Source organism: Camelina sativa, chromosome 2 (genome assembly GCF_000633955.1).
Source record: "Camelina sativa cultivar DH55 chromosome 2, Cs, whole genome shotgun sequence".
NCBI classification, from domain to species: Eukaryota; Viridiplantae; Streptophyta; class Magnoliopsida; order Brassicales; family Brassicaceae; genus Camelina; species Camelina sativa.
The window spans coordinates 9,140,463-9,149,201 of record NC_025686.1 but is presented as its reverse complement, the minus strand read 5'-3'; positions in this window follow the sequence as shown (position 1 = coordinate 9,149,201).

The window sequence follows — 8,739 nt, the reverse complement described above, 5'->3', positions numbered from 1 at the left end:
AGGTTCAAACGTAATTTCCTTGCGGTTCTTGTCAGCATGTTGTTTATTCTTTTCATTTTTCTTCTCGAGGTTGTCTTTGACCCTTTGGTGAAGTTTCTTGATGAACTCGGCTCTCGTCTCTCCTTCTGTACTAGAATAAACAGCTTGTGGCAACGGTGAAAGATTCATTGGTGTCTCGGGGTTGAAACCGTAAATGACCTCAAAAGGAGAAAATTTAGTAGAAGAATGCTTAGCATGATTATAAGCAAATTCGATGTATGGTAAACAAGATAACCAGTTTTGGAGATTCTTACCCGCCGTAGCTCTCAATAGGGTGGAGAGAGTACGGTTAACTACCTCTGTTTGACCATTGGTCTGTGGGTGACAAGTGGTGGAGAAATGTAGCTTAGTCCCTAGCTTCCTCCACAAGGTTTTCCAGAAATGACTCAAGAACTTTGTATCTCGATCTGATACAATCGTCCTAGGAACTCCATGTAGACGTACAACTTCCTTAAAGAAAAGATCGGCTGTCTGAGTCGCATCATTCGTCTTATTGCATGGAATGAAATGAGCCATCTTTGAGAACCGGTCCACTACGACGAATATAGAGTCTTTATGATTGATCTTGGGCAACCCTAGAACAAAATCCATAGAAATATCTACCCATGGTAGGTTAGGAATAGGCAAAGGCATATATAAACCGTGGGGATGTGACCTGGATTTTTCTTTCAAAAAAGTGATGCACTTTGAGCAGAACCTTTCCACGTCTCTCTTCAAATGTGGCCAATAGAAGTGATCCATAAGTACACCCAAAGTTTTATCTCTTCCAAAATGTCCCATGAGTCCGCCTCCATGCGCTTCTCTTATTAGCAATTCCCTCATTGATCCTTGGGGAATGCAAAGTCTCTTATCCTTGAATAGATACCCATCATGTTGATAGTACACTCCATATGCGGCTTTGCTCGTCTCCTTATAAGCTTCATGGAAATCTGGATCAGCCTGATATGTTTCTTTTATGTGCTCGAATCCCATCACCTTAGCGTCCATCACACTGATCAACGTGTGCCTCCTTGACAAGGCATCAGCCACAATATTTTCTTTTCCCTTCTTGTACTTAATAATATATGGGAAAGTCTCAACGAACTCAATTCATTTTGCATGTCTCCTCTTGAGCGTAGTCTGGCCTCTTAGGTGCTTAAATGTCTCATGATCTGTATGAATAACAAACTCTTTCGACAATAAATAATGTTGCCAAGTCTCTAGAGATCTTACCAATGCGTAGAGTTCTTTGTCATAGGTAGGATAGTTAAGTGTGGCTCCATTAAGTTTCTCACTGAAATAGGCCACCGGCTTTCCTCCTTGAGTTAAAACTGCACCTATACCTGTACCAGAGGTGTCACATTCAATTTCAAATGTTTTCTCAAAGTTTGGGAGTACCAAAACGGGTGCATGGATCAAGCTGTCTTTGAGCTTATTGAATGCATCTTCTTGTGCTTGTTCCCATCTAAATGCCACGTCTTTCTTAATCACCGAAGTCAATGGTGCGGCTATGGTGTTGAAATCTTTCACAAATTTTCGATAGAAGCTAGCAAGGCCATGAAAACTCCGAACATGTCCAATTGTCGCTGGCATCGGCCAGTCTTGAATTGCTTTGATCTTTTCTTCATCAACTTTTAACCCCTGAGAACTTACAACAAATCCTAAAAACACAACTTGATCAGTGCAAAAGGAACATTTCTTAAGATTAGCATATAAGTGCTCTCGCCTTAGGGTCTCCAAAACCTGTTTCAGGTGCTTAAGATGATCATCTAGACAAGTGCTATAAATTAGTATATCGTCAAAATATACTACTACGAACTTACAGATGTAAGGCCGTAGAACTTGATTCATAAGCCTCATGAAGGTGCTGGGTGCATTTGTGAGTCCAAATGGCATGACTAGCCATTCGTATAGGCCTTGCTTAGTCTTAAATGTGGTCTTCCATTCATCCCCTTCCTTCATTCTTACTTGATGATATCCACTCCTTAGATCTATTTTTGAGAAAATTGTTGCTCCGCTAAGCTCATCTAGCATGTCATCAAGTCTGGGGATAGGATGTCTGTATTTGATGGTAATATTGTTGATTGCTCGACAGTCTATGCACATCCTCCATGTTCCATCTTTCTTAGGAACTAGAAGCACTGGTACAGCACAGGGACTCAAACTCTCTTGGATGTAACCTTTGGACATTAAGTCTTGCACTTGCTTTTCTAACTCCTTAGCTTCCTCGGGATTGACTCTATATGCAGCTCGGTTTGGTAAAGGTGCTCCAGGAACCAAATCAATCTGATGTTCTATTCCCCGTACAGGTGGTAGACCGGCTTGTATCTCTTTGGGGAACACGTCGGTGAACTTCTCCATTAGATCCTTAATTTCGGTCGGAAAATGAGGGTGTTCTGCACCTGAAACTAAACCTTCCTTGAAGATCATTAGTAGCACCGCTTCTTTTGACTCTAAAAATTTAGCAACAGTAGTTGGAGTTATGTAAAGATTAGTCTTACTTACCTTGGTCCCTTTGGACATCGTTTTGTGCATCTCATGTACTTCTTGTGGAGTGAGGGGTGCTAAGTTGTGCTTCTTGTTGTTGTGTACGAAGCTGTAGTAGTTTGTATGACCGTTGTGTAACGTCTCTTTGTCAAATTGCCATGGCCGCCCAAGGAGAAGATGTCCGGCTTTCATAGGCACCACATCACAAACTACTTGATCCGCATACTTTCCAATGCTAAAAGGTATGGTGACTTGCTCAGCAATTTTGAGCTCCGTTTCGTCATTTAACCACTAGAGACGGTAAGGTCGAGGGTGCTTTGTCCTTGGTAGACCTAATTTCTCAACCAAATACTTGCTGGCCACATTAGTGCAAGAACCACCATCTATTATTAAACTACATACCTTGGAATCAATTGTGCATCGAGAATGAAAAATGTTTTCCCTCTGCATTGTCTCCGGCTCAAAGAGGACGCTGAGTGCTCTTCTTATCACTAACAACTCTCTGGTGTCTGGATAGTCCACTATGTCCTCCTCGGATTCTACTCGCTCTTCCTCAGCTTCGTCTTGAGACTCGTATTCTCCATTGGATTTAATGATCATTACTCGCTGGTTTGGGCATTCTCTTGTGTAATGTCCTTTTCCCTGACATTTAAAACAAGTAATGTCACGAGCTCGTTGACTAGAAGACTTACCTTGATCAGGTTTGGTGCCTTTAGATGTTTTGGGTGGAGTCTTTTTGAATCTTTGGATAGACTTCCCTTTGTCTAAAGATTTCTGCAGTTGCGGTTTCCATGAAGCCTTGTTGCGAATTGTGGACGTAGTCTTTCCCTTGATGTGCTGCTCGGCCTGAACCGCTAAATGTAGTAACTCAGCGAGGTCATGGTAGGTTTGTCTCTCAACCTTCCTAGCAATCCAATCACTAAGTCCATCGATGAACTGTGCCATTAAGTTCTCTTCGGATTCTTCAACCTCCAATCGGTTCTTTAAGAGATTCAAATTCCTCAAAGTATTCTTCCACGGATCTGCCTCCTTGGGTTAGCCTACGAAACTTCTTCTGCAGGTCTCGGTGATAGTACACTGGTACATATCTTTTCCGCAGCTGGAACCTCATGTCTTCCCATGTGTTGAGTGGTATATGTCTATGCCGTTTTCTTTCGGAAACATCCCTATCCCACCAAGCTAGTGCATTGTCGGTGAGCTGGGCAGCAGCTAGATACACCTTCCTCTGGTCCGAATACTTATAGTACTCAAAAATATACTCCATACGCCTCTCCCAATCAAGATATGCATCTGGGTTCATCTTTCCGGCAAAGGTTGGGGCAATGAGCTTTACGTCTCTGCCTCCCTCTCTCGTGTTACCTTCATCACGACCTCTATCACGATGGTGTTGTCTCCTCTGTTTCTGGCGCTGGGTATCTGGTGGATCATCCTCTGAGTCGTACGTGTCGACGTCCTCATGATTTTCCCGTCGTATGATGACTCCGCGGACAGGTGCTACAGGTGCGGGCTGAGGTTGTTCGATCCTTGCCATTCGTTCTCCTAAAGTTTGGAGCTGAGCTTGAATGTTAACTAGTAGCTTAGCCATGTTGAACTCTTCTTGCTCTCCCATGGTCGTATTCTCTCCTGTCTCTCACACAAACAAAAAACAGATCAAGTACAACGGGAAATTGGCTAGCAAAAACTAAATTATATATTTAACTAATAACCCCTTTTTTAAAAAATAGAACTGAAACAAGTACTGAATGCTTTATTTGTTAGGAGGAACGTGTTGAGATAGTCAAGGCAGAGAAGTAGACCCTGACCAAATGCTCGATCCGAACCTGCAACCAAAAACACAAACAAGTACACGTAACAAAGAAAACGAAACTATTTGCTGAAACGAAACAGAAGCAAGTTCGACTCAGTAGTGCTGAAACGAAACAGAAGCAAGTGAAAGGAATTAACTTAAAAATGAACTGACACAAACGAGTGCAAACAGAGACGACACGTCAATTACGAAGCGAACGAAGCACAACCACGACAACAATGAATAATATATTTTTTTTTTGTAAATAAAACAAAAAAACAAATCAGCAATGTAACTCAATGATGATCAACAAAAGTAAATTTTTTTTTTTATTTTTTAAAAATTGAAACGGAAACAAGCAAGAACAGAGTAAAGCAAAGACAATGAAGAACAAGAATGCAATATGAATAGAAATAACAAGGGTAGATACACCTGTTTTGGAGCTTTTAGCTCTGATACTAGATGATATAGGATCAAGATTAGTGGATCCTACAAAGGTGGATTGATGGAGAATCACCAACTGGCCGTACGGCACTCTTTGGGGATTCCGGCGCGATGGTCGATGAACAAAGATAACAAGGGATCGTTAGACGCCACACAGCTGATGGATTGAGCTGTGATAAGTCTGGATGCTCGAGAACACAAGGAATCTCACACAAGGTTCTAGGGCGGCTGCGAGTTCTCTTTGTAAGAAAACTAGGTTTTTATTTCATAAGCAAAAACGTGTGTTACAAAAGCTGCAGGGGAGCCTTATTAATATGCTCTTCAGCTGTGACCTTCGAGGGTCTTTATTACAGAAAAGGAAAGTGCTAAACTCACAAATTACAAGTCTTATTAAGGACTAAAAATAAAGAACTTAAACTAGTGGAAATTCCTGCAAATAAAACATAAAAGGGAGACTTATTAATAAAATTAAACTCAAATGCTTACCTTGATTCCATTGGCACGTGAAGCACATTTGAGTTGCTCCTAGGTGTTTGTAAGTCCCGGCTCGTACGGAAACGTTTTGGTAATGGTGAACAAAGCTGATTCCTTCGTTCCTTGCAAAACTGGCAAAAAGGACTAAGTTTGAGTCTTGAGTTGCAAGTAAGCGTCTCCTTGATTCTCTTTGATGATTCCGGTTTCTTCATGATCAATCTCCACTTCTTGAGTCTTTGAAACACTTGACTCGCTTTCTGGTCCGAATGGGGTTTCCCAAGTGATCTCCTTGGTGAGTAGCTTTCCTTTGAGATCTTCATGCTCTATGAGAGTGATTAAGCTCTCTATGGACTTATTAAACCTCTCTTACGCTCCTCGTCCCTGACCTTGTTTGTGGTGTATTCCTCATTGTAGGTATGTTGATCTCCTCTTCGGTCTCGGATAAGCTTAGGTCGATGACCTCATCATTTTATTTTCTGTTTAATCTTGCAATTTAATTACAATATTTCTGTTTAGCATAATTAAAAGATTATTAAGTCTATTGTGTGAATCTAGAGTTCTTGTGGATTCGATCCCTAAGTACTACAATTGATCTCTTAATTTGAGAGAGTAGCTCAGGGTTAAATTTGAGCATATCACGGTCAATTGTATAATTACGGATGATGATAATGAGCGGCTCACAGGACAAGTCACAGAGGCTGAGGTCAAAGAGGCTTTATTCATGATGTATCCGGATAAAGGCCCTGGTCCTGATGGGATGACAACTTTGTTCTTCCAGAAAGCGTGGAACGTTGTTAAGGTGGACCTGGTGTCATTGGTAAATAGGTTTTTCGAGGAGGGGGTTTTTGACAAAAGTTTAAACAGGACACATATTTGCCTTATTCCTAAAGTGGCTAAGCCAACCCGGATGGTGGATTTACTTCCTATTAGCTTATGCAATGTGGGTTATAAGATTATATCTAAGGTGTTATGTCAGCGGCTTAAGCGGGTCTTACCGGTTCTTATCTCTGAGACTCAATCGGCTTTTGTCCCAGGATGGTTAATCTCGGACAACATCCTGATTGCTCAAGAGATGTTCCACGGGCTACGTACTAACCCGTCATGTCAAGGGAAATTTATGGCAATAAAGACTGATATGAGTAAGGCATACGATAGGGTTGAGTGGGGCTTTGTTGAGGCAATCCTGCGAAAAATGGGGTTCGTGGAAAAATAGATTGCTTGGATTATGTTATGTGTCACTTCGGTTGAGTATAAAGTTCTTTTGAATGGACAACCAAATGGGTTGATACTCCCGGAGAGAGGATTACGCCAAGGGGATCCTTTGTCCCCATACTTGTTTATCTTGTGTACGGAGGCTTTGATTGCCATTATACGGAAAGCAGAGAGGGAAAAACTAATCAGAGGGATAAAAGTGGCCAATAAATGTCCGCCAATAACGCATTTGTTGTTTGCTGATGATAGTCTTTTCTTCTGTAAGGTTGACAAGGACCAATGTAAGGCAGTCTTGGATATTTTGAAACAATATGAGTCGGTTTCGGGCCATCAAATAAATTTTGCCAAATCTTCGATACAGTTTGGGCATAAGGTCGATGAGGATAGAAAGGCGGAGATGCAAGGGATTTTGGGGATTACAAATTTGGGGGGTATGGGATCCTATCTCGGTTTACCGGAGAGTTTGGGTGGGGCTAAAATGAAGGTTTTTGCCTTTGTCCGGGATAGAATGCAGTGTCGAACGAATGGTTGGACAGCAAAACTGCTTTCAAAAGGGGGAAGAGAAGTGATGATACAGTCTGTGGCGACTGCAGTCCCGACGTTTGTGATGTCATGTTTCCGGTTACCGAAGATGATTACATCCAAAATCAATAGTGCAGTGGCAAATTTTTGGTGGAGTTCCAATGGACAGACGAGAGGGATGCATTGGTTGGCCTGGGATAGGTTGTGTGTTAGTAAGCAGTGGGGGGGCTAGGTTTCAGAAATATAGATGATTTTAACTCGGCTTTGTTGGCTAAACAATTATGGCGACTAATTGAGGTTCCGAACTCGCTGTTTGCCAGGGTTTTCAAAAGTAGGTACTTTAGGAATACACATCCACTGGATCCAATTCGGTCATACTCTCCATCTTATGGGTGGCGAAGTATTTGTTCCGCTCGCTCTCTGGTAAACAAAGGACTCATTAAAAGGGTTGGGACGAGGGATTCCATCTTAGTATGGACTGACCCCTGGATACCGGCTCAATTCCCGAGACCAGCGATATGCAAGGGTCCTTCACAGGATCCCAATCTCCGATTGACTCACTTAATTGATCGTCGAACAAATACTTGGCGTATGGATATGCTCAATGAGCATTTTGATCCAGTGGATGTCGCTTTGATAAGGGCATTACCCTTAAGCAGCACTCAAAGGGAAGACCAGCTTGGTTGGCATTATACGACAAATGGAAAATACACAGTAAAGTCTGGTTATCGTTTGGCTCGACAGGACGTACGGAGAACTTTCCAACCAACTGGTTGTGGACTGGAGTTTACTTCCCTCTTGGCCAGTGTTTGGCAGGCCCGTTGTCCATCAAAAATACAACATTTTATGTGGCAGGTCTTATCGGGGTGCATTTTGGTGGCGGCAAATTTGAAAAGGAGGGGTATTGCTTGTGATTTGGGCTGTGCCCGGTGTGGTGCTGAGGAGGAAACGGTAAATCATGCTATTTTTGTTTGTCCTCCGGCTAGACAGGTTTGGGCTTTAGCAAATGTACCAGTGGGGGATATTTCGTTCCCCACAGAGTCCGTATATGCGAATATGGATCACTTTCTAGGCAACAATAACCATGTGTCTCAGGTTTCAGCGTTCCCCTGGCTTATGTGGTACATTTGGAAAGCAAGGAATGCACGGGTTTATGAAAATATTGTTGATCGTCCAGAGGATATTGTCTTGGTAGCAGAGGGTGAGGCTTTGTCTTGGCAGCGGGCACAGGTGGAGGGTGAGGATACGGTTTCGATCAATATCGCTCCCCCCCCCCAAATTCCCCGACAGAGGACCATAGCTGCTAACCTCTCCATGACTTTTTTGGGCTATCGGTGTTTCGTGGATGGATCATGGAAAGCAGGTGATCTGTTTGCGGGTGCGGGATGGTGTTGTTCGTCATTTCAGGATACGCGGTCATTTCGAGGAGCCATGAATTTCTGGCGAAGTCTCTCCCCCTTACATGTAGTAGTAGAAGCTTTCATTTGGGCGATGCGGTGCATGATCGGGCATGATTTCAAAGACGTGGCATTCTATACAGACTGTTCAGACTTGGTGCAGATGGTGTCTTCTCCTGCAGACTGGCCAGCTTTCTCGGCGTACCTTGACGACATCAAGATTGACAGGGAAGAATTTTCAACTTTCTCCTTATCTTTTACCCCAAAAAGTGCAAATGTAAGTGCGGACTCTCTGGCACGCAAAGCGCGTGTTTCTCTACATCATGTTCTGTTTGTAAACAACTTTCCTACCAATTGGCTCGTTTGAGCTAATCTTTTGTTGAAAAAAAAAAAAAAAAA